Source organism: Grammomys surdaster, unplaced genomic scaffold (genome assembly GCF_004785775.1).
Source record: "Grammomys surdaster isolate TR1022 unplaced genomic scaffold, NIH_TR_1.0 278, whole genome shotgun sequence".
Taxonomy (NCBI): domain Eukaryota; kingdom Metazoa; phylum Chordata; class Mammalia; order Rodentia; family Muridae; genus Grammomys; species Grammomys surdaster.
This window is the reverse complement of record NW_021604719.1, coordinates 622761-650420: the sequence shown is the minus strand read 5'-3', so window position 1 is coordinate 650420 and position 27660 is coordinate 622761. Positions and strand designations below refer to the sequence as shown.

At 41.4% G+C, this 27660-nt stretch overlaps 1 protein-coding gene and 1 pseudogene across 1 annotated transcript in view; both read left to right on the top strand.

Annotated features, from left to right (window-relative positions):
• The window catches only part of Ppp2r2b (protein phosphatase 2 regulatory subunit Bbeta), a 252962-nt gene that overhangs the window by 91074 nt on the left and 134228 nt on the right, over window positions 1-27660 (top strand).
• Window positions 27308-27434, top strand: LOC114629241 (annotated as a pseudogene).

Below are 27660 nucleotides of genomic sequence, written 5' to 3'. Positions count from 1 at the left end.
AATTTTTCACATGTACATTTCCAGTATATTTAGTGTGTCCCTTTGTTATATTGAGTTTAAAACTTGGTTTTATACTTAATGTTGTGACAACTTTGTACAGAATTAAGAATTCTTTTAAATTATAATGACTTTGCTACTGTTTTCATTTTCTCTGAGATACTTTAAAATCAATGTCCCTAATCAAGGGACACATGGCATCTAGGTTATTTCTGACCTTTTGTTTTTCTAACGTAACTAACACTGGCCAATGATTATTTTAGATATTTGTGTACATGTCCCTGAATATTTTTCTTAGGATTACTCCTTGCAACTAAATTACATCAAAGACAACTACATGCTCATTCTTAATACTTTTTGATAGATTTTCTTGGGTCTTATTAATATATTATTTAACAAGATGGCATAAATGTGGGTTTTTTATTTTAAAGTTTTATTTATCTGTAAATTCTTAAGGGGAAAAACGCTTGTGTTTGTACTTATAGTGTCTAGAATTTGGCATGTTCATATGTAAATAATGAATAAATGGATGGAGGGGAGAGTTACCTGTAGTACCTACAGACTTTGAAAGGTTAACCCTTAGCAGATGTGGATCCTTTCTACAGCACTATTGTCCTGTATATGTTCCCCATCACTCATTCATTCAGTCGATACTACCAGTCTGCTTCCTTTTCTACATGCATATTGTAAACACAGTCCTGTCCCTGAGTGTTCCTGCATTTCCTGAGGGAGTGATACAAGATGGGTTAAGTAAACAAAGAAGAAACTATTACAGTTTGTGAAGTACATGAAGGAAAAATATGTTATAGAAGAACTTCAGCATGTGTCAGAGTCACCTACGGGCTTAACAATACACAGGTGGCTGGGGTGTCCCAGAGCTTCTGATTCAGCAAGTGAGGATGGAGACTGATAACCAGTCTTTCCTTTTAAATACCATAATAGTTTTATTAATTCCCTGAGAATTAATACATACATTTCATACATGCATAATTTCATACATGCATACAATATATTTCGGTCATATTTATATTTCCCCCACCCTCTAACTTTACCCAGGTCCACCCTATAGCTTTGATACTTCACATGTTCATATCTCCTTTGTTATTGTTGTTTAATAACCTACCAAGTCCAATTTGTACTACCCATCTACTCAAGGATGAGGGACCATCCACTGGAGCATGGTTGACCTACCAGGGGATATACCCTTAGAGAATATCAACCTTCACTCCCCAAGATGCCATCAACTGTCCATAACTTCTCAGCTCCTCAGCCAAGGGGAAGAGTTCATGAACTCCATGCAGAAATGTAGGCTGGCTTGATCTTGGGTAGGTCTTGTGCAGGCAGCCACAGCTGCTGTGAATCCATGAGCACAGCTGCCCTGTCCTGCCTAGAAGACAATGTATAGCTCCAGTCCTCCCTGGCCTTCGGCTCTTAAACTCTTCTCATTCTGTTCTGCATTGGTCCCTACACTGTTAGGGAAGAAGATGTGAGACAGATACCCCATTTGTGGCTAAGCATTTTTCAGACACTTATTCTCTGCATTTAACTGGCCACCATCTACTGCACAAAGAAATGTCTCTGATGAAGTCTAGTCTATAGGCATGAAGATAAATGTTGAGAGGATAGTTTGATATTACGTCCATTTGGCAAATTAATAGTAACAAGTTTACACCTAAGACCTATGTGCCCAGTAACCATAGTTTCTTGACCAAATTTAAAGTATCAGGCATATAGTTCCTCCCATGGAGAGGGCTTTAAATCTAGTCAGAGAGATGTTATTCACCTCCATAATATTCATGCCACTAAATGCACCCATTGGGCATATCTTGGCAAACCTAGATATGTTTCTAACATGTTCTTAGTTGTTGCCAACGCTTTTGATCTGGGGGTCCACACATTGCAATACTCTATAACAGGGAGCAACATATGGGGGTGGGGCCCGCAGCTATAGGTTGTTGTGGAAATCTGTCTAAATAAATGATAGCAAAATAACATCAGAAAGATAAGGGGCCCTTTAAAAAGTATCAGAAATATAAGCAATGGCCATAGGAAATTCCTGGCTGCTTAGCTGGGTGGACAGGTGGTAGACACTAAAAACAATAACAGTAAAAGTGGAAGCCAGATGAGAGGATTCAATGTCAGAGGACATACAGGCTATGGGAAATTTAGGGGTTCATTTTAAGGCAGTGGAAATCCAGCAAGGGTGAGAGCAGAGGAGGGATGAGATGAGATTCTTATTTGAGTGATCATTCCATATGTTCAAAGAGGCAATAATGGGAAAAGCAGGCAGATGTTGAATGGAGAACAGGTTAGAAGGTGAGAGCAGTAGGTATGGCTGAGAGATAAGGTCAACGTGAGCCAAACGTTATGACAGAGGCGGTCACAAAGGAGGGGATATAGCCAGGTAACCTTACTAGATGACATCAGGTGCTGCAGAATTAGACTCAATGCTATAGCCATGGGATTTCTCAGAGCCTTTAAAGTAGTGTTGTTGTTTTAAATTGTTAGGTAAGTAACATTTCAAAAATATATGGCTCTGGAAAAGAGGATGCCATGAAGACTGTAAAATGGTGGGCGACTGTTGTTTAAAAAAAAACGGAATATATGTTTTGCACCTCAATCCCTTACAGTGTCTGCACCCACTCCATCACATGCAGACTCTTTGTTTAGTAAGGTAGTCACACTTCCTCCATGTACGGAGGAATGTTGCAAGGAGTCTTATCTGAGTGGCTGTTTCCTCTCAAAGTTAGTTTTGAGAAATTTTCTCTTATGTTTCTTTTCAACTCATCTTGTCTAAGCCTAAAAATGCTGAAATGAAGTTTTAGAGCAGAAATTTTCTTCTTTACTTGTGTTGTAGCAACGTTCCATGAGCAGATGGCTCCAGCAAAGACATCCCAATGCATTTTAGCTAAACACCTATTTCATAGAGTAGAATAAATACTTGTTAAATACTATTGGCTCTTTTTTTTCTTCTCAATTAGATATAATGACTTAGTAATGGTATATTACTAGTATTAATGACCCTCTAAAAAGAATATACTTAGATACCACCATCTTAAATTTATCTTTAATCACTAACTATGGCAGATAGATGGTCTAACAGAATCAGTGGATGTAAGTGCTTCCACAGGGTGACTCAGCTGCACTTGGAAGTTAGAATTACAAGAAGTAGAAATCTAGTGGAAGCCACCCCACTTGTCACGGTGACATAATTAAAGTCTCACTGATGGTTGTGTGGGAGGCCTAATGGATGCCTTGGTTCTATAATATCAAATTTATTCAAAGTGCTTCATGGGATGTAAAACATGAATTAACTGACTTCTCTATACATCTAATGAGGAGACAAATGTCTTAAAGTAACTCACACAATACTGGAAGATCGTACATTAAAGCTTAAGGACCAGTGCAACAGATGTAAAGAAAGAATATTGGTCTTAATGTTTTCAAGTTAGACATATTCAACTACTCCTTACAACCTAGAGTATCAACTTAAAAGTTGTAAATAATAAAGAGATGCAAGTTACGAGATGTTGGTCATTTACATATGCGGTTTGTGTAGTCCCTTCTGGTTCTGGCTCAACCGTAAAATAAGCTTAATGAGTCAGAATAGGTCGTGAAGGATAGATTTTCCTTATTATTTCTACTCTGTAAGCTTCTTGTCAGAATAGTGGACATTGAAAATGACCTTGCACCAGTGCAGTGTGTGAACACACTCAGTCCCTACCCTTGCATTTCGAGAACCCATCCATGCTCAGGAACGTAAATGTGCTCCGCTATTGTTTAACAGTCTGTCTATTTAAACATGTCAAATAAAGTATTCTTTACAGCCATGCTTCTTGATGACTGTTTAAAATTGATCTTAACTTGTCTACAACACATAAAAAAAAATCTTTTTCATTAATTTGGTATTTAACAAAAGCGATAAAATTGACATAAAATAGTAAGTATGACATACTTTTTACAAAATCTACTTATTTCTCTAAAGACTCTATTTATGACTATTCATTTGCTTCCAAGAGTTTACTATTAGCAGAATCTTCTTGTACTGCAGAAATAGTAGATTCACTACAATGACGATTAACCAAAAGTAGTGTAATGTCTTTGAAAGAGCTAGAAGAGTTACTAGATCAGTTCACATGAGGCAACATATAAGCATTTCTATACTTTTTTTTTCAGAGGATGGAGATTATCCACAAATATGAACGTATTTTAGCTGGCATAGCTGATCACCTTTAAAATTAGAAGCACTTCAGTTTTCTTAACTACAAGAGACAACAGGAGGGCCAGAAGCTGTGACAGTCCCTCTGGAATTGTTTATGAATGAATGTGCATGGGTAATGAAGAGTAATAAACTCAGTCTTGCAGGCAAAGCAGAAGTAGACAAGTGTATTATCAAGGGGTATAAGCCAGGGTAGGGGAGAGCAGGAGAACTAAGAAATCAATGCCTGCTGAAAATAGCATGTCCATTAGGAAATGATTCAGTGGCCAGAAACCATCTTTGGTTTGTGAAATTACTGACCTGGGTCTCCCAATAGGCTATAGATTTATATACTTGCTTGGACTGGAGAAAATAGTTCTCTAAATTCTTGTATGGAACAACACCTTTCCCTATTGTACACTAAAGCCATAGTGAGATGTCCAAATGCAGACATGTCCCAACTTAAAGACCTTTACAGGCTCCCACTTCCTCAAGGTGAATCTTTTACAAGTGGCGCACAAGGCTTGCATCATCTGCCAGCTGCCTACTGAAGCAACCTCTATCTGGAAGGCTTTTCCCATCAGCTCTACTTATCCTTCAAACTAGCCAGTTTCCTTCTCCTCCTTTGCCTCATTCCATCATTCCCGTTCCTTTTTTGTACAAAGTCTTGCTTAAGATTTGTTTTGAAATTGCTAGGTCTTGGCAAGAAGGGAATTTTCTTTTACATCACTTTTACATCTAGGACACACCACAGAATTATCTTTGAACAGGCCTTTGGGTATCATAAATTATAGCATGTATTTGAGTGGCTCGGTAAATGATGCTCAGGGCATTTGGTCTGCTTTCCTTCCTAATAAGCTGTCCTTGTGAGTCACCCTGAGCCAAATCCATCTGTGTGGTGCCTGTTACATCCACTAATACCAAAGCAACCCTCTCATTCTTAGGCAAAATTCTCGTCATCATTGGACTTTTCAAATAAGAAACCAAGGCTCAGAGAGGTTGAGAAACATACCCAAGGATGCTCAGCTGGCATGTGAACAGTCTGTATTCTTGCTAGGACTGTTCCTTTACCTGCCCCTGTGTATATTCCATCTATAGCGGCATCTTTCTCTGCCTGTGCCCCGGAGCCATTTCCACTTCCTCCCTTGTGTCTTCTTAGTTGTCTCTGAGCAAAAGCATTTTGGATGTCAGTGACAGGGCACAATTCCAGAGTTGAAGGTTGATGTTTTAAGTGTGCGTTCGGTTCAGGTTGTATTGATTTCTCCCCTCTCCACTCTGTTACAGCCAAGTGTTATAGGCAGAAATCTAACAGAACAGGGCTCACAGAGCTGCTCCTGGGGCCAGGCAGGTCACAGGTCATTCCACTGACATGTAGGACACATTAGCCAAATGACTGGAGCTCAAACAGAGAGTTCTAAGTGACTCTGGTCAGAAGCTGACGACCTTCTACACAGGCTGCTTATTGCGGACAGCCTGTAGCAAGGTAGACATGGACTTGCTCTGGTTTCCTTCTGGATAATAATTCTGGTTCTCTTTTTTTAATCATCATGTAACAAATGTAGCAAAAGCTTCTGGGAAAACCTTGAGTAAATTCAGCAACAATATATCATTAAGCCTCTCTTCTTCATAACTGCCTATGACTTGTGTGAAAAGAGATTCTAAATCCTGTACTGCTCTTGTGTCTTAGATAGTATGAACAATTATTTTTCCTGAGACTTTCACCCATTCAGACAAATTCCCTCAGTCCTCAGAATATGTTTCAGGAAATCATATTGTCCTGTTGTGCTTAAATGGCCCTTCAGCATCTGAGCTGATGAGGACACTCAGATGGCTGCAGGCTGAACCTAAATGTTTGGTTCAAGATGGAAGGTTTAAACCCATCCTAAATTAGAAGCATGGAGCCTATCTGTTCATCCATATCTCCCCCCCCCCACACACCTTTTTCATCTACAATTCTGGCTCAAACTCTGCCCAGAACTCAGAGCAGCCCGAGTCTGACAGATGTCTTAGGTCAGTGAGCTTCAACCATTTTCATCCCTCAAGTCGGGGAAACTAATACCTCCTGCATCCAATGTTTGTTCCATACCAGGTTGCACACACACTCAGGCCAGAGACTTTGCAAGCTATAATATTTCCCATTTTACGGATGGGAAAACTGGGAGTCAAGGAGGGAGAGCACAGGACCATGAAGCCAGCCGTGAAGAAAGATGAAAGAATCTAGAGCCATTGTTGACCACCCTCCATTAAGTCTACCACTAAGGGTGGGAGACTTCAATAGTCACTACCCAAGTATGTATGACTGCAAACTCCTCCTTCCCAAGTACATCCATCCAGTCTGTCCCTCACCTGCAAAAGCACAACTTATTATCCACAGTCCAAATAAATTCCAATGCAGTGCAAACTGAAGTCTCTCATCAGAAATCCAGCTACCCCCTTGCTTCTGCCTTTAAGGCTAAGTACAGTTGATTTAAATTGTTTAGCTGGTGATTCATCACTACTGTCTTATCTCTTCTCCACCACCTCCTCTTGGGTATCTTGCCTGTCTTTTCGAGGAAGACTGTGAGTTGCTGGAAAACAGAGTGTATTCCACACCATCCATCAGCTGCCCAACATCCTGAGGGCACCAGACTGTTAAGAAACACTGCCTTCTTCAATACTACAGTACAGCTTTCTGAACTCCCAGGCACATTGCTCTCTTCACAGTGAGCATACAAACAGTGAAGATAGAGTAAATCCCAATCATACGAGTTCCTTCGTTGGTCTACGAAGTAGAGATTAAAGCAATACCTCAGAGCATTTCCAGAGATATTAAGAGGGTACACATAAAGCTCTTGGCATTGTTCCTGGTACATAATAAGCACTCAATAAATAGTAATTATTGCTGTTATTACAGAGAGCTGAATTTACAGGCTGCTTTCTGTGGGGTGCATGCTGTGCTAAGGGCTTAGTATGCAATTATCTCATTTATTTTTTACATAATATAGAGAAAGTTTGTCAGCTTCAAAAGGCATACCTTTCCCGTTGCCCAGTGTTACATAAGAGTCACATTCTGGGTCAGGTAATCACAAATCCAGTATCATGAGCTGGTTTTCTTTCATTGCAGTAGCTGATGGCTTCACCAACACAATTACTAATGACAGCTGAGACACTGCCGCTAGCTCCAGTACCTTCTGCCTTACCCGCCCCCCACCTCCCCCCAGTCCTGTGACTGCAGGTGTGGGCTACCACACCAGCTTGTTAAGGTACATTTAAAATAACCGTGATTCTACCACGCCCCATCAACCTTGTCAATATCCTCCAAGGGTTTATTCATTTCTTAGACCATCAGAGCATCCCATGCTGCTACTTCATTAATGTAAGTGGCCCCATCCGTGTTTATTGTGACAACACTCTTATGGAATCACTTTAAATATCCATCAACAAATGGATAGAGAAGGGAAATGTGCTATGTCCAAGCCATGGGTAGGACTGGAAAAGGTAAGGTTATGTGAAATAAGACAGATTCTAAGAGATAAATATTCCAAAATACTTTCTCTCATAGTCAGCAGTTTCTAGACTTAAAATGAATGAAATATTTTTAAGTGAATTTGAGTAAAGAAAACAGTGGAGGGCCAGAAGACTATGAGGAGAGAAAATATGAACAAAGTATATGAATATATGTGTGAAAATATCATAACAAAAATCAGAAAATATGCACTAATATTTTAAAAAGTATAGATGAAAACAACTGATCCAGATATTACATGTAGCAGTAAATACTGCAAGACTTGGGAGGCAAGCAAGGCAGAAACTATTTTGTTTGATTAACACTACTTATGAGATCTTCAGATTTTTTTTCTTTAATCTTTCTTTACAGTCCAGTCATTGTCCCCCTCCCGGTCTGCCTTCCAACAGCTCCTCACCCCATTCCTCCTCCCCTGTCTACAAGAGGATGTCACCACACCCCACCACACCACACCAGACCTCCCCACTCTCTGAGGCCTCAAATCTCTCAAGGGTTAGGTGCATCTTCTCTGACTTAACCCAGACCAGGCAATCCTCTGCTGTATATGTGTTGGGGTCCTCATATCAGCTAGTGTATGCTGCCTGGTTGGTGGCTCAGTGTCTGAGAGATCTCAGAGGTCTGGGTTAGTTGAGACTACTAGTCTTTCTATGGCGTTACCCTCTTCCTTAGCTTCTTCTAGCCTTTTCCTAATTCAACCATGGGTGTCGCCAGCTTCTGTCCATTGGTTGGGTGTAAATATCTGCATCTGACTCTTTCAGCTGCTTCTTGGGCCTCTCATAGGCCAGCCATGCTAGGCTCCTGCCTACAAGAATACCATAGCATTAGTAATGGTGTCAGGCCCAATCTTCAGTATTCTAATCTTCATGTTTTATGCAAAATTAGATCAGGTGAAGAAAGCCTTATCCTATAATTTTCTTAAACCATTTTAGTGCTAAACAATAAAGTAAGGGATCTTCATCCATACTTTATGAAGTCTACTTTGAAGACTAAGGAAAGAAACCTTCTAATCTAAATAAACACATATTGAACATTTATCGCATGTCAAGTTATTGGGTAGGTTCAGAAGACACTAAAATGGTTCCTTTGTGCCTGTCCTTGATCTAACCACAGAAATGAAAATCTATGAATAAAAAGATATGAGACTAAAGGTGCCAAAGGTTTGGGACAGATTATGTGGTTTATGCGTGGAATGTTTACTGTGAAGGTTGGAAGATGGAAGTAGCAGGATCCTTGTAGAGGATTCACAGCAGGGTACTGTGGGACAGCAAGAGTTCCCTAGCCCACAGAGGAGTCTGAGTGAAGTATGGATGGATTTGAAACAATCAGTGCCATTGTTGATTGGCTGACTCTGCCTCTAAACTCAGTTTCAGTCTTCTGCATTGACTAAGTCCTTTTCCTTGAGTTTTCCAAGGTTAACTTAATTAGTGTCTCTGAAGCTTTTAGGAATCTTCAGGAAGTCAGTTGCGCCTCACAGCCTTACCAGTATTCGATCATGCATGGAAAATGTCATGAAAGGCCTCTTCTGAGAAGCAATGTTTGTCTCATGGCTCCGAGGCCCTGGAGCTTCCTGGAACAACAGTGTATGGAAAGAAAAGAGGATGACGTCAACATAGAGATAATAATGAACTTAGATCATGAGGCCTGGTGTCTTACTGCAGCTGCCGAGCATGAGACAAGCTCAGAGCTTCTAAACTTAACTCAGCCTCTGCCTGGAAGCATCTAATTAAAAGTTTCGAATAAAATCAATAACGTTTGGCAGATAAAAGAGCAGATGGCTTAAGGAAGAAACTGAAGGGCTGCTTTAGGGAAGGAAGCATTAGGCTTTTATTCTGTTTGGGGGTTGGGGGTAGGGTCCATGTGAGAGAAGGGAGGAATCAGAAATAGACAAACATAGACAGAGAAGAGAGTCAGGATTAGGCCTTGTCCTATCCTATCCTAAATGTAGCTTGGAAATTTAAGTTTATGGCAACGTCAAATGCTTCTATAGCAGTCAAATGAAACTCCCACTCTCTGTCTCCGTCAGCCCCTGGACTAATTTTTGTTCGTTCTGACTTATTCTTGCTTCCGTCTACACACAGGAAAAAGCAGCAGCCCTTCACCTCACACCTCTCCCTCCCTCTCCCTGTCAGCTCATGGTCTCCCTGCAATGTCCCTCACTTCCCTAAACTGAGGAAGCAATTTCCCCTTTTACGGCATCCACTCATGCTGTTCCCTCTACTAGAATCACACCTTTCTGCATGTTTTGGATGACGGGACTATCACGTTCTAAAATTAAAGAAAACTCTTCACATTCAGTTCTTCCTGCTAACTCACCCTCTGCATCTCACCCTGGAACACTTAAGTAGGTTTTCTCTGATTTGCTTTCATCTCCATCCTTCACTATCATGGAAATATTGTGAAGAGAGAACATGCATTTGATGTATCCCCAGAGCCTAGCACTGTATCCAGCAGAGAGCTGTGTAAAATATTCTGAAGACATGATGAATGTGTCTTATCCTTCTCAAAGCTGCTCACAGTATCCAGTGACCAAGCACAAACTATGCCCCAGCCTCCCCATGTAACATAGATTCACTGTCTAATTCTCACAAAAACACAGCACTTCACTATTAATATCAGATTTACCTTTCAGATGAGAAAGCAAATATATTAAATATTCAGTAGGTAATTAGATGGCTCACCTAGAGATTTGGGCATAGGAGTCCCTCTAAAGCCCCCATAGTTGCCTTCAGCCCTCCTGTCTTGCCTCAACAAAGACTGGTATTTGCATTTGAGTTCACTGAAAAAAACTCAGGATGCATAGTGCAACCCAGGGAAATATGTCTACACATCAAATCCACTACAGTGCACCGTCACACCCGATGTGGTATGTTCAATCACAATCGCTGAAATTCACTCTTTTCTAAGCCCAGAAAGCTGGCCAGTGGCAGCATCAGTTAGTAGTGTATGCATCTGATAGCACACTAGAGCCATCTTGGCAGGTGCTGAGGGTGGTCATGTCCTCATCAGATAGGATTACTAGAGGCCTCTCTGCCATTCATGGTGCAGTGAACGCTGATACACTTAGTGGAGTATGAAATGCCCTGTAAGTGTTATTCTGAAACTTCCTGGGGCGGTGGCCAGTGTTTCAGAACAGCTGCTTCAGAATTCTTCAGAGGTGTTAAATCTACCCAGCAGTCAAAGAAAAAAAATCCTTCCAGTTTGATCCTTCCTGTCACCCCAGAAGCTGAACAGGAATCTCTTCCTTTCCTTAGTTTCCACAACCCTAGGTCAGAGATATGCAAATGTAAGTGTGCAAGCTGCTTTTAACTGATATATGAAAGGGATTTTTGAAATGAATGTGTTGTGATTGGATTTCTGGTCAGTCACCCAGAAGGCATCACGCAGCTAAGCTCTGGACCCAATTCCACTGCAAATGCATAAGCTTTGACGCCTGCAGCCAATATAGCCACAGACAGGGTGTTTCATATTCCCTTTACATGATGGACCACAGGCTCAAAATGGAAAAAGAGGTTAGCATAAGCCTAAAAGAAATCTAATAGAAAGTAAATTTTAAAAGACCTTGTCCTTGACCTTACCTGAAACACAAGCTCTTTAATTCTAAGCCACCCGATAAACCAGAATCTGTTAATACATAACTTGGCTTTTTCAATGGCCTTGTCACTTTCAAATGAACTAAGATGCCCTTTGGAAATGAGAATGTTGCCAATTGGCATTATTCAAATAAAGGTCTCTTTGACCTGCTTCAACATGAGATAAGAAACATGAATAAAAAAATAATCACTTATTGTTTGTGACTTGTGCTAAGGTGACTTTTAAGGTGACTGACACGATTTGGCTTCTCCAAGTGGGTAGGAGAGCCCTATTGATAACCCTGTTTATTATTAAACACATTTGCTAGGCAACCCTTTTTCTGGGAGATGATCAAAGTTGAGTTCCCCAGCCTTTTCTCCTTTACCAGGAAATATGAAGTGCAATTTTTCATTGTGTTTATTCCCCCTTTTTATTATCTGACACTCCATCAATAATACCAATATAAAAACCACACAACAAAATTAGAACCAATTTCACCTTGATCCCTCTCTTGACTCCTCAGAGGTAACCACTGTGCTTCCCTCTGCATATCTTTCAAGACCCTCTCTGCACATGTGCCTTTGGGTATATGTAGATCTTCTTAACTATGTAAATTTGTGTTTATATACATCATCTATTCATTATTGATTAATCAATCACTACTACAAAATTTAGTGTCTTGAAATAGCTAACATCTCCTACCTCACACATTGTCTAAGAGTGTGGAATCCAGGGATGACTACACCCTAGGTGTTTAGTCTAAGGCCTTTCTGGAGACTGTATTCAGGCTAGAAGAAAGGACTGTACTCTTGAACAGCTTGGGCGGCGTAGGAAGATGAGCTTATATGATGGTTCACTGGCACAGTACTTGCTGGGAATCTTCACTCCTGGATCCAGGTTGCCACGTGGGCCTCTTGATTGTTCTTGGCAGGCTGCCTCTAGAGGGAAAGATGGGCCACCACAAAGGACACCACAACGGAATGCCTTTTTATGACCTTACCTTGGAAGTAGCACACTACTTTTTCTGCCATATTTTATTCCTTATCCCTGAAATAAATCAACAAGTCTATTCCACATTTGCAGGTAGACTAAACAAGCTCTGTGTCTAAAGGAAGAAATGAGCCTGGGCTTCCTCACATGACCAAATATGCCACAGCACGAATGTGACCCTGAACTTTGCTTTTTTTTCTCTGTGTCTTGGCTCTCCATGAAAGCACATGTAGGTCAGTCTGACTCTTTAGAACTACTGTAACCTATTTAATTACACCGTTCTTGATCAATACACATTGAGACTGCTCTTGGATTTTTCACCAGTACAGATCACACCGCAGAGAGGACTTGTTCATACCTCATCAGTACACAGGCTAGAGTTTATCTGGAAAAAAAAAATGCATCCAAATAAAATTGCTGAGCTGACTAGTTTATTCGCTATAATGTGCTTTGCTACTTTTCCATCCACAACCATTCTTCTCATTTGCAATCATTCACTCTCCCTTCATCTAACACTTAGGGGGACTTGGTGACAGAACCCTGTTATGCAAAACAGCTTGGGGCCTTACAGGTGATTTGGCCCTTTTCAAACATGAGCTGAAAATTATTCCGTCTGGCACATAGTCTACTAATAATTACAGCCTCTTTCCCCACAAGTCTGCTTGTTTTAAGCAAAAACTCCAAGGGCTCATTCCTCAGGAGATAAGGAAGCTTAACTGCTGTTTACCAAGGACTTGGAGGTTCACAGGTACATGGTGCCCTGGGGGAATCAGGTTGATTAGCATTAATTCAAACCACTTCCTCTTTCATGGTAGCAGCTGAAAAGTCATGTGCACAGATGGAGCCTGTGGGTCTCTGTAGGAAGAAAAATGCTATTCTAGTTGCCACTACTTCCAGTCTGGCTCTACCTTTCCAGAAAGTACTACTGATGCACAGAACACTGAATTCTCTGGGACCTCTCGAGCAGTTACCATTTGCCTTTCATTTAAAACTAGGAATCCACTGACTTTCATACATCCAGGCTGCCAGCTATCCCTGGCTGGTGAGAGTTTCCTTCCTCAGAATGTCAGTAACTAATAGTAGCCACGAGTCTGGATATAGCTGTACTGTACAGAAGGATCCAGACTGGTTTATTTCTGTGTTTATTGTGCCTGTCTCTGATATATGAATGGCTCATCACATCCAAAATGGCTTACCATTGAGATAACTAACCCTTATACATTTGAAATCTATTTATTGAGATCCTCCTTTGTACTGTTTGGTCTATGTAAGGGAACTCTAATTATAGTTCTTGACAAATTTCTGAAAGCTTTGTGTCCCAAGTACTGTACTAAGTACTTCCAAGACATGAGACTTTAGTTCTTACGGCAGCACTATTGAGTTGGTAGTTTAACGATATAAGGGAAAACTCAGTTATTTCATTGATGTGTTAGACCCTGAGACTGCAGGGTGAATCAAGCCTCAGCCAGAATTCAACATCTTTTTCCTTGTAAAAGAAGCTTCATAGAACACTCCCTTCTCAGAGATCACTGAAGCCCAAAGTGACTCTCTCTGGATCCCAGTTCTGAGAATCTTTGCCTGTGTTCCCCAACACAGTAATCCCCACCTCACCAGTCTGCTAGCTCTATTTGAATGAACACTCATCAACCTGTCATAGTTCTACATTCTTGTCCTTAAGAATCCTCATACAGGAAAGGCCCATGTTTGTGAGATCATCAACTGGACAGACTTCCACCAGAGTGCTCTAAAGCCACTGAGTACAGATGGTACCTTCTCTGCTAGCTTCTGTTTCCCTGGAAACTGACATGGTACCTGCTATAGCAAATCAACATCATTTCATCCATTATCTAATTGCTCTAAAAGAGATTGTATGAATGAAACTAAAAATTGCTTAGTCTGTCTCACACTTCATAAATCTCAATATTTATTGAGCATATACCAAGAACTCGGGCACCAAATTAGGTACTGAAGAGAGTGCAAAAAAACTAGATGGACATTGTCCTTATCCTCTTGGGGCTTGTATGCCTATCCAGATAATGAGTAAACACAATTCATAAACTGGGTAAGATGGTTTTGGATACAATTAAGTCAGGGAAAATGAAATCTGAATACTTCGATGACAGGATGGATGTGATCTGGGACAAAGGTAAACATTGACCTGAGACCCGAATCATCATCAAGGGCGATGACCATGCAAAATTAGAGGCACAAACTTTTACCTCTCAATAGATTAAGTAGTTACTGAAGGTACAGTCTCTGGATGCACCCTGTGCTCCCTTCTTTCACTTGACATGCCTTCAAAGACAACCCTGTGTCCTCTAGCTTCAGACTATCTCAAAGTGACCTGCCTCTCCCTGCTCAGAATCTCTCAGTCACTTCATACATCGTGGGTAAAATCTAAGGTTGGACATTTTGCAGGATTGCAGTCCCTGGCTCCTCCTCCCAGATGCCCACCACTCTTCTGCCTTAGCACCCCGCCAAGGCTACTTCACAAATAAACCAAATAAGTTGCCACTTCAGGCTTTCACAAATATGATTCCCTCCTTTGAGAACTTCCTTCTTCGTTGTGCATCTACGGTTGGCTCATTTCTTCCTTCAAGTCTGCTCAGATGTTAATGAGCAGCCTTCACAGACCCATGTTGACTGTAGCAATCACCACCACTATCCCATCCTCTGTAATGCTATATAACTTTTCTTTATCACTTACACAACACTAGGGTGTGTGTTTGTCTGTGTGTGTTTGTGTATATATGCATGTTTGTATGCATGTATGTATGTGTGCAATTTGTGTGTATGTGCATGCTTGTGTGTGTGCATATGTTTGTGTGTGTTTGCCAGTGTGTATGTATATGGGTATCTGTGTGTGTTCAGATATGTGTATGCATGCGTATGTGTATGTTTGTCTATATGTGTGTGTGTATGAGTGGTACAGGCTTGGTGAACTGTGGAAACTCTCTTTCCACTCCACTCCACTCTACTCCACTCCATGGTACTTAGAAGCTGACTTCTGCACTGCTCTTGATCCTATCAATGGGTGCTTCAGATCTGATGCTGAGATAACACAGTAAAGCATCAATTGGATTAGCTTTCCTAGGAGTATCTCCTGGTGTATGTAATTGGAGTCTCCAGGAAGTACCTGTTTGCCTTTTCTAGTAGTATGTTTGCAAATAAGCCAGAGAGTCACTTCCTGGCCTCTCAAATCACAGAGTAGCCCCTGACATAAGAACTCTGCTGTTTAGGGAGAAGGTAACATGGCCTGCTGGTATCTGCCTACTGCTGGAGGTGGATTATGAGTGCCTAGAGGCTGCTGGAGATTCTCCCTTGTTGACTCCCTTATGTAAAAATAACAAAGAGCAGTTTCTGGACATGGATCCAGCCTACTAATGAGCATATTTGGCCTATTTTGTTTTATGTTAATTCAGAGTTGCTGCCAACATTTTAATGAATTTCTGACTTCTGATTAAAATTTATAAGCCGTAGCAATACTGGGTTCATGTTCTTTTTTAAGATGATATTTGTTACTATGTTGTAGGAGGGAGTTTCCAAATTTATATTTTATTTAGCATACTAATTAATGTGTTTCATGAGAGCTTTGTTCTGAAGAGCTAGAATGGAATAGCCACTGTCCTGTTTGTAGAAGACACCCTTGCCTATAGGCAGCAGCCATTGCCACCACTCATTCCTCTTGCTGGGAGAGAGTGTTCTTTGTCACCTAACAGCTGGCGGAGTTCGTACTTTCTTATAGAAATATCCAGTTTTCTGTCAACTGTTCATATACCCTGATGTATAAGATGCCTTTGAGGCTAATTAATTTGTGGCCTAATCCTAAAATAATGAAGGTTGTCATTTGTTGATTGAAAGCATAGAACTTGATCACTCAAATAGAGTTGTCAACTCTTCCCACGTTTAATGCAACTTCTATCAAAATCCTGCCAGTCATTTTTATAGCTACATATATAAAAAGTCAAAGGAACTAGAATAGCTAGATCATGGATTTTTAAGAGTAAAAAGAGAGGAATGTGTCCACTTTATTTTAATATTTATTATAGATATACAGTGGCCAATACTGTGTCGTTAGAGAAGGGTTAAAGACATAGATCAGTGGAACACAATCCAGAATCCAGAAGTAGATACATACAAATGATATCCTATCCATTTTTCCCAATGTGCAGAACAGTTGAACAGTGGGAATATAGTGTTCCAACAAAGGTTACTAGAGCAACTGGATTTCCAGGATGGATTATAGAATTATATTTAAAGATATTTTTAAAAGAAGGAAAGATAGAAAGCTATCGGGCTATAGCTAGACAAAGAATGTTCTAGCATTTGACATCAAATGGAGCCTTGCCAAAATGATCACCACTTACCTCAGCCAAAGGCTAATTAGAAAGTGAACAAACACTAGTTTCTAGTTATACAGGAGCCTTTAACACTCAGCATTAAGAATATAGTCAGGGTGAAAAAAATAGCCAAAGACATGAGACACCTAATCAGCAGTAGCAGACACACAAAAAATCAAGTTTATCCAAATAAGACAAACATCACAAGCCATGGAGGAAATGCAAATTCAGACCACATGCATCACTGTAGCTGAGTAAAAACTAGTGATATCACTGTACACTGGAGCCCAGAGACACTTTTATCATTCACAGACTATCAGTAACAATGAAGACTATACAGCCATCTTAGAAAACAATATGGAAATTTCTTATGATCAAATGATGTAGCCAAGAATTGCATTCCTGGACAATTTATCTCATAAAAGGTAAAAAGCATGCTCATACACCAAAAAAAAAATACATATTTACTTGTAAATGCTATTTATAGCAATATTTTTACATAATTGTTAAAAACTTAAAGTAACTCCTTACAGGGGTAGATAGCTAAACAACTCTAGGCTCTAGAATACAACCCAGCAACAAAAAAGAGTAAATTACTGATACCCACAACAACTTCGGTGAATCCAAAAAAGAAAAGAACAAGAGGATGACTGAGAAAACAATTCCCAAAGCATAAGACCTGGATCATAACCTCGTCTTAACCTCTGACAACTATAGATCTGTTGTTCTTCATTCCTGTAATACTCTTGACAAGATTATAGAAACAGCAAGGTGATGAACAGCTGCCAGGAGTTACAAAGAGAATGGACCTGGAGGGAGGTGGGTGTTGCTGCGAGAGAGTAACTTGAGAGAGCATGGCTGTAATAGGAATGTGCTGTACTTGGACTGAATTTATGTCAGCATCCTGGTTGTGATGGGATCATAACTTTTTGCGAGATGTTGATACAGTTATGAGAAACTGGGTAGAGGAGTCATTTACTGTGTCATTTCATACAAGAGCATATTAATATCTACAACTGTCTCTATGTTAACAGCTTAATTGAAAACATCACAGTCCTGAAAAGTTAGTATTGGTATATGTCCCTCACTCTGTCACTTTCTGCTTAGCTGGATCAGCTTTTCTAAGGTTCCTAGGGTACCTTGTCCAAAACATTGTCACTACTGCAGTAATAGCCTTCAAATTGCTGCTGGGCTGGGAAAAAAATGACTAGTGGTTCTGTCTAATAAGGAGTTAGATGCAAACTAGTTTATAATAATGTGCACTGTAGCAATTTGGTAACTTTTTAAAAAAGAAGTGGTGCACATAAATTAATGTCCTCACTTCATTCTGCATTATTATTATATGATACTCCTCCTCCCCACCATTAGACTCCATCTGGCTTCTCAAATCTTAGATCACTTTGGGTACCTCCTTATCTGATTGTCATTGATTTGGATTCAGTACATTTTTAATTATGTTGAGGTCTATAGAGGTATCCTTGCAGATTGACCACAAGCTAATGTCAGAGAGCAAGTTCTGTCTTGCTGCTTCTCACATATTTGTCAGAGGTTGAATCTACTTAGGTGAGTTTGTCTTTTCCTTGTGATGCAGAGATAAAACCCAGGGCTCTGTGCACAGAGCCAGTAAGCAGTGTTCCTCCATAGCCTCTGTTCAATTCCTGCCTCCAGGTTCCTGATGGTGTAGTTCCTGTGCTGACTTCCCCCCGTGATGCGCTATAATATGGAAGTGTAAGACAAATGAACTCTGTCTCTTCCCAAGTTGTTCTTGTTGCAGTATTATTTTTCCCAGCAATAGAAACCCATCTGGGACACCATGTTATGGCTTGATGCATAGGTTGGGAAGCACAGGTATAATGGATCATTCTGGTTTTCTCTAGACAAAACTAAATAAAACCAGACAGGAAGCCACGACTAACATCTTCCTAGGTGAAACGATCCACTGATGTTGTCTACCATGTCCCTAGAATGACTTCACAGCCACCTGTCTACTTGGGGGGAAGGGGAGACAAGACCCATTTTCTATGATTCAGTGATGACACAGATGGTTAGGGACAGATTGTTGACCTTTCTGTCTCTGGTATTTTAGAGATACGGAGCCATTTGCAATGATCCTCTTCTCAAAATCAACTTCTACAACAGATGGCGGACAGGTAGTGAGCATCACGGGAGGGTCTATGGTCTTGTTAGTAAACCCAGCCTGGTCTAGAGCCCTTGAATTAAGCTTTGTCCACAGATGGCAGCCAGCCCAATGCAGGAAAGCCTCAGTGGTGAGAGCCCAAATTTGAATCCAGTATGTGAACTGGCTGAGTTGTCTTTCCAGAGCTTCAGCTCACAGTGAACTTTGCAAAGCATGGCCAGGGCTTTGCAGTGCCCGCAGGGCCATCCTGTCCCATAGGACTAAACCCAAAGTGTAAAGCCATCATAGCCATCATAGCCAGCATTTACTTAAGCCACTTTTGCCATCACAAACTATCAATTCAGGCTCCTTGACCCATAGGTAAAAAGAAATCCACACAATGAAATATATTTTTAAGGTGGACTAACTCTGTGATACAATAGATAAATAATTTGATAGCAAAACCTACTCAGATACATTATCATAAGTTAGCTATGGAGGACCACGAGACTCAAGATGAGGTTACTTTATACAGGGTGTTTCCAAAACCCATCTCCACCCAACCTAAAAGGGTGGACTTCTGCCCCTAGACCAAGCAGAGAGGGGCCACACAGAACCCCCTCTGACAGGTGATCTGAATTCTTGCTTAGGCTGCGAGGCTAAGCACTGCAAGAGAATATAAATAAAAGATAAAAATGTCTATCTGGGTTCCCTGAGGGTCAAGCCTGACTGCATAGGGGTTGATGTCAAAAGTATCCCCTCTCCAGGAAAAAGACATCAGGATGGGTATGGCCCTCATGCCTCACTGGACAACAACAGGGGGACTGGAGCCATTACAAGGTCCCCTTCAAATACTGGAGGTCAGGCCTCTATCCCCACCTTCGCAAGTTTAGAATTGCCACAGCCCTTCTATACTTAGAGAAGGGAGGAGATGTCAGGGGCAGCCCTGCTTACACACTGAAGGCCTAAAATCAGCTATAGGCCTAAAATTAGCAATAGGCCTGTCATACATGTATACTAACACCAAGTCTTGGGTCTCAGTGGAAAAACATTGAAACAGATGACTATAAGCTAATGTAAACAGGCAGCTTTTGTGGAAAGTTACAAGCCTGAGTAGTCATAGACCTTGTAAATAGGTAGCCTTGGCAGATAATACCAACTTAGATAAGGACAAGTGAGTCATAGGCAGAGTCATAGTGACTTGTCCCCTGAACCTTCACCCAGCCGATACCTGGTTCTGAAGATATCTGTATTCCCCCTGAACACCCACACTCCATTGTCATTCCCTTCCCCACATCCTGCCTTTCTGTGTTTATAACCCCCGTGTGAATGAATTACAATTTGAGAAAAAATAAATTATTAAAAAAAAGAAATATATTTTTAATGATTATTCATTTTCATTGAGGAAAATACAAATACACAGGGTTATTTTGTCCCCAAAATCTCTGCTTCTTGTTAACATTCTGTCTAAACTCCACCCCATGGTTGCTTGGCAACAACCAGGTATGCTCCCCCCCACACAGTTACCTGGCAACAGCCAGGTAGGCCTGGCCCACTTAAAAGGGGCTGCTTGCACCCTCCTCTCTCTCTCTCTCTCTCTCTCTCTCTCTCTCTCTCTCTCTCTCTCTCTCTCTCTCCTGTTTCTTTCTTGCTTTCTTGTTCCCCCTCTGTCCTCTTCCCCATTCTCTTCCCCTTCTCTCCACGTGCTCATGGCCGGCCTCTACTTCTCTACTCTCTCCCTATCTCCGCCTTTCTCTGCCTCTACTACCCTCTTAACTCTCCTCCCCATGCCCTGAATAAACTCTGTTCTATACTATACTGTACATGTGGCTGGTCCCTCAGGGGGAAGGAATGCCTTGTCATGGCCCACTGAGATATCCCCTTCCCCCATACCTCACCATACCCCCATAGAACATTTCTCCTTTCTCTTTATCTTTTTATAAACACATCAGTTCTTTCTTTCACAGGCTAGTGAATAAACTCTTTGCCCACGTTCCTATTCATTTTTCCTTCCTCTGGAGGGAGATACATCACTGGGATTAACTGTCTTGCCCCTGACTCTGGTTGTCACCAGCTCTCTATTCTGTCCAGTGATTGGAACTCGTAGTTCTTTTTACCCACAGCCCCAAAGCTGTTTCTAAGTCAAAGTCAGTATTTCCTCACAGATGTGTAATGACACCATGATGAATGTTATTCAGCTGAGGTGGATCTGATTGAGATCTCTCTCCCAGAATGGAAAGCAATATGAGAGACCAGAAAGCAGCTGCTCATTTCCTTCTGGAAGTGAGGAAGGTTATGCGCAGTAGTGAAAGCCATTCTCTGGGTCCCCAACCTAATTGTTTTGATTAACATGATGCATAGCCACCACAGGTGTAGCACATAATAACTCTGTAAGGTTTCCATAGCCAGGCCAATTAAGCTCTGTCAGTGAGCCAAGAACTAACTGCATGTGCTTCCAAATGCCAAAAGCCAAAGTGGGTTTCTCTAAAGGGGAGCCGATCTAAGACGATTCACCATTTTAAAACATATTCATGCTTCCAGTTACTTCATTCTCTCCCTGTGAGGAGAGAAGCAATTTAGATGGGGGAAAACAAAGCTCAAAGAGAGTCAGTGGCTGGGAAGTTTAGAGGGCTTTGATTGTGGCAAGGAATGCTCACGGCAAAGGTCCTTGAAGAATGTTCTTCTGCCTACATGGCAGGAGCATCTTCGTTCAACAACTCCCCAAACTACTATTGTATTATTTTCTCATTAGATGCTCCAAAAAATCCTGAGATTTGTGTCTCTATTATCTCATTTAGGAAAAAGAGGTCAAAAGCTTGGAATAGTAGTAGTTGGAATCCCATTTGTTCTGTAGGTGAGGAAGCCATGGATGCTGAAACTACCTCCAGGTAGAGGCTCTCAGGGTGATAGAGCTGGGATTGGTGCTCAGGCCTGATGACTTCATCCTCTTCTTGTTCCTCATATCATTATGTTCTTGTCCCACATCACTCCAGCACATTTTAGACTGAGATGCAGATGAGGCTCCATATACAACTGCAAAGATGTAGCCTGCTACCTTGGGACCCAGGTTGGAACAATTGAAGGGTTTGGGTTGATGATTTTCCCCCTATTGAAATGAGAATGGACAGTTCATATTTCAAATTGAATGTTAGGAATATAGCCATTTGACAATTTGGAATAAACAAATTTGGCAATTTGGAATAAATGAATTTGACTATTGGTCTTCTAATTGCCAGATCTCTGTGCTGATAAAGATAGGCTCCTTACCAGACGCCCAGAATCCACCTAAAATTCCACAATGGCTGTGGAAGACCACAAAGGTAGAAGAAACATGTCTGAGCAAGCAAGGCAGGCTCTGGAGTAAATCACTAATGAAATAAGTTGGAGCTATTCTCAGTCAGAACCACAAATAAGTTCTCGCAGGAAAAATGTGTTGCTGGTGTTGCCTAGCAATCGTAAATGGGAAGGCACTCTTTTTGGCTCTATTGAGAGATTTTAGGTTAAGGCTGAACCCCTAAGCACAATGATTGCCTGGCTCAAGTCCGTGGTGCTGAGGAGTACACAGGATGGTTCCCTGGGGACACACAGGAGGATTGGGGTAGATGCTCACATTGCTCACTGCTGGAAGGCCAGTTTTTTCCACCCATTGTTGATTTGAAAGCTCTCTTCAGCCTGTGAGTTCTCACTAGAGAAGGAAAGAATGGATCTTCTGTTTCCTGTGGTGCACTGAGGCCCAAGGGCCAGCTTTCTTTAATGTAAAAGCCAAAAGGAATGAATTCCTCAGGAATAATCAGCTTCTACTGCTTCTCCGGCTGTAGAAATATAAACTGTGTCTGCTCTTGTCACTCCACCCTGAAATCTGGGGCTGGCTAATGTAGCCAGATGAACACAAGTATCCTTAAGGAGAAAAAGAGGTTGGGAAGAAGGAAGGTAGGGAATAATAGAAGGATCTATGGTCTCCATTTTATTTCAAGAGGGAGCAGATCGTCATTCGTGTAAATACATAAGTATCTGTAAACCAGTATGTAGATTTTTGTGTAGTTATGGTTGTTGTTTTTGTTGGGAATTGCTACTTTACAAAGTGATTTCCAGGCATGGTGTTGAATAAACCTACACTCAGCTTAACATAATGCAGTTGAATTGATTTCTGCCTGCTAAGCTGTGATTCTTTCTCAGGAGGAAAGAATCAATAAGGTCAGGTGGGCCCATATTTGCACGCCCGTTGGTCTTGGTTTTAATCTTGGTAATCCTACCCATAACCACTCGCTGAAGCAGACCGATTGGCAGCAATATTTGCTTAATGATTTTGTGGCCATCATATTTGAGGCACCTTCTAGTTTATAGCTCATAGAGAGTCTTGCTCCTTTTGGCTTTACAATTTAGTGCTCTCTTCCTCCCTGTACTACAGCAGACATTGGGAGGAAGTTGGAAGAGATCAACTTTACAGAAAAAAAAAAGATTTGGAATGAGTTTAAAGGCGAATCCCCCCCCCCAAAAAAAAGAAAGGTAAAAGAAAGAAATGATTGTTTTAAAAGTTTAGCATGATCGAACTTCGTTGCTTCAAAAATCGGGATAGCTTCTGTGGGAAGAAAGTGAGTGAACCGTGAGAAAACACAGGAATACCATCTAAATTAATTAATCGTGTTACTTAATTTAATTAAAATCAACTGCCACTTGCTGTATGTCCAAGTAGCTCCTTACCTTTTCCTTCTACAAAAGACACTTGCATGAATCCTACTTGGAGAGAGTCCAGGGGAGCTCCCTTCCTTTAGCCGCCTTTGCTGATGTTCCACACTTTTAAGTCATGTATGGAGTAGTACCCCAGTCCTTTCCAGTCAATGAATACAGCATTGGGGAAGAAAGAAAAAGAACCACTGCCCACCAAGCCGTGGCTCCCTACTGATAACTAGTTTACGCCAACTTATTAAGCCAAAGAGTCTTTAAGAGGTTGCAATGCTGTGACCAAACTCCTCAACATGAACTGGTGCCTCTTACGTTAATTTACCAGGGATGCCATGAGAAAGTACCACAAGTTGGGTTCCTTAACCAGCCAAGATGAATTTTCTCACATTCCTGGAAAAGCCCATAATCAAGACGTTCAGATGATGCTTCTGTCTGAAGACTAATGGAGATATCATGCTGATTCCCAGCCTCTAGTTATTTGCCAGCAATCTTGGATGGTTCATAGGTAGGGATGGATGAACCACTCCTTCTCTGCCTTGATGTTCACATGGTGTTTTCCCTTTGCACAAGTATATCTTTATCCCAACTTCTCCTTTTCATATGGACACATTGCACTAGAACCTATCTTATTGGCTTCATCTAAAGCAACTACTTTCTGTGGTAACCACTTTTCTAAATTAGTCCCGTTCCGAGGTATTAGGGATGAGAACTTCTCCAGATCAACTTTGGAAGGGTGCATTTGACTCAAGAGTTACTATCTGTTATGTTCATTATAAATCCATTCTCTGCCCTGCACGTTACTAATTTGCATAGGGAGAAACAGAAAAATGGCATTCCTGTTGCACAATACAATTAATTACCTTCAAGTACATTGGATGACACACGTCACAACGCCAGACATTAACAGTCCCGGGAAGAAAAACTTGCTAGTCCAATCTAGAGAGGCAAGGCAGCCAATCCCATGTTATACTGGAAGCCACTGAGACTCTTGGCAGTCTCTCCAACCCTTAAGATTTCATACTCTCTCACATAGAAAGCAGGCAGGCAGCAGCCTGCCCAGCCTCACCAGATGGCATGGAGTCCCCAATGCCATTGTCATCATGCACATTTTAAATTTATTAAAAAGCCCATGAAGAAAGAAATACCCTTTGGAGCAATAAAGTCCCAGCTCCAACAGTTTTCTTTAGTATCACAGCAAAGTCCCTTGGGTTGCTGTTGAGTCTGTTAGCCAGTAATTCTTCAAGATGGCTTTCTTCTGACACATGCACAACAATTTCCTTTGTAAGCACGTGAAGGCTTGATTCCTCCAGAGCCCATTACATAGACAGATTGGCCCCAGAGATAATTACAAGAAGGTAGTCTAATGGGCTCGATTAAGGAAATCCTATTACCTCCATGAAGAATCACCAGTGAGCAAGTTCTCTCTGTCCCTCTCTGTCTCTCTCTGTCCCTCACTGTCTCTCTCTGTCCCTCTCTGTCTCTCTCTCTGTCCCTCTCTGTCTCTCTCTGTTCCTCTCTGTCTCCCTCTGTACCTCTCTGTCTCTCTCTGCCCCTCTCTGTCTCTCTCTGTCTCTCTCTGTCTCTCTGTCTCTCTCTGTCCCTCTCTGTCTCTCTCTCTGTCCCTCTCTGTCTCTCTCTGTTCCTCTCTGTCTCCCTCTGTACCTCTCTGTCTCTCTCTGCCCCTCTCTGTCTCTCCCTGTCTCTCTGTCTCTCTCTGTCTGTCTGTCTGTCTCTCTCTGTCTCTCTCTCTGTCTCTCTCTCTGTCTCTCTCTCTCTCTCTCTGTCTCTCTCTCTCTGTCTCTCTCTCTCTCTCTCTCTCTCTCTGTTGCACACATGCACACACACACCCCACAGAGCATTGAGCACTATCTTTGTCTCTCTCTGTCTCTATCTCTGTCTCTCTTCTCTCTCCTCTGTCTCTGTCTCACACACACAAAAACACACATGCACACCACAGAGCACTGTCTCTGTCTCCCCACCCCACCCGCTCTCTCTCTCACACACACACATGCACAGAGCACAGATTCAATTTCTTATCTAGAACCATATGTTTCATCATTTATATTTGGAAGTCAGGTTTATATCGATCTGCCAAAGTACAGTTGACCCAAAATATATTTTTTCACACTGCTGTTTGAAAACGTATTTAGGGTAACATACACGAATAGATAAAATATGACATAGTAGAATAAATTAAGAGTCATATGACCTAAAATCATGGGCTGTCACAATTGCAGGCAGGAGTAGTACTATCAAACCCAAAGGAGAGTGACCTGGCCCTTGTTAGGTGCCTCAGAGTGTGTGTATTGCTCACCACCTGTAGAGAGGGGCAGCCCCCAGGAGACTGTTTTCCACTATATATTGACTCTAGTCTGTGGGATGATAGTAGAAAAATACTTTGTTTTTCAAGAGCACATGGAAGGGTGGGTTCGTATGAACATTCACCACCAGCAGCCAATAATTCACACCAGCTCACTGCCCCTAGTGTCGACAAGCCCTGAAAGGTGAAAATCTGCTTCACTGAGTTATGAGCCTGTATTAAGCCCACCTCACACTCTGAATATAATATATGTGTGGAGAAGAAGGGGCTTCTGCCAGCTTGTAGCCTTTCTCATGGAGTCCGTTTCACCATTGCCAACCAAGGAGGAGTGAAGAGAGGGGGGCTGCAATAGGGTATGTCGTGTGAGAGAATAATAAATAAAAAAAATAGAAAAAATAATTATGGCAAGCTTAGGAACTTCCAGAGGATAATTTTTTAGTGATAAGTTTTCAAATTTCATTCCTAAAGAGTTGGAACTGGAATAAGACCCAGGCATGCTCATTTTCAATGTGTTCTTATGGTGGTGAGACAATGTCTATGAAACCATTACCTCCTGTGATCTTCATTTCCTTTAGAACACTCATTATTTTAATTGAAATAAATTTAAAGAATTCCAATATATGAGTACTGTATTTACAAAATTATCCACCCCTTGTGTCTTGAAACTGAAGAATCTTTCCTGTTTGTGTCTGTATCTGTTACTTCTCTGTTGCTAGATAAAATATGTTCAGAAGCCACTCAAGGAAGAAAGTTTGGCTTTCACTTATCAAGAGCTAGACTTGATAATGTTGGGATGGAACAGCAGCATCAGGGTTAGTGGCCAGGGCAAAGGGTTAGGATCGTATGCCTCAAATGCACATGTGAAGCAGAAAGAAAACAAGAAACTGGGGTAAGGCTATAAACTATCACAGCCCATGCAAAGTGACATACTTCCTTCAGCAAGGTTCAACATTCTAAAAATTTCATAACCTCCCTAGACAGCACCACCAGCTGGGGCGGGGGGGGGGGCAAGTATTCACATACATGAGCCTATGGGGGAACATTTCTCATTTAACCCACAATAGTGTTTTGTTTGTTTGTGTTTTGGATGTGAAATCTCCCCCTAAGCCTCATTCATCTGAAATATTTGGTCCCCAGTTGTTGATAGTATTTAGGACATTGTGGAACCATGGGCAGTGGGATGTAGCTGAGGGTAGCAAGTTATAGAAGAGAGGGAGTACAGTCCGTAGCTTACCCTGCTCACAGACTGCTTCTGACTACTTCTTCTACTACTGACCGACACGGCATAGTCATTGCTCCATTGCCTGTGCACCATGGAGCCTCCAGCCATGTCCTTCCCCACCATGACACAATGATGAACCATATGCCTGAGCCATGAACCAGAACAAATCCTACCTCCTTATTTCTGTCAGGCATTCTGTCACAGTGATATGAAGAGTAACTAAAACCATCTCTATAAAAACAAACTAGCAAGCATGTTCATTGCCTGTGGGGGGTGTGGCTATGGGAAGTGGGAATCAGACATCATACATCAAAACCTCAGGCTTTCAGCATTGAGGTAGAATTCCCACAAATGTAAATAGTTACCATCCCTTCTCAGTCTTTTGGCTAAGATCAAGTGTGGTATTCAGCTGTTCTTATCAGTTTAAACACCAATCCATTGTAAACTTTTCATCTATGAGTGTAGGTATAAAATCTCATTTACTTAAACTAATTTGACAAGACATGAAAGGTAATAGAAAGAAAATGAATTCTACAAGAGCATCAAGAATTTTTTTTTCTTTAGACAGTGTTTCATGTATGTCAGGCTGGCCTGAGCTCACTATATAGCTAAGGATGACCTTGAACTTTTGATCTTCCTGCCTCCATGTCCCCCAGGGCTGAGATTGCATGTATGTACCACCCTACCCAGCTTATACAGTGCTGCGGGTTGAACCCAAG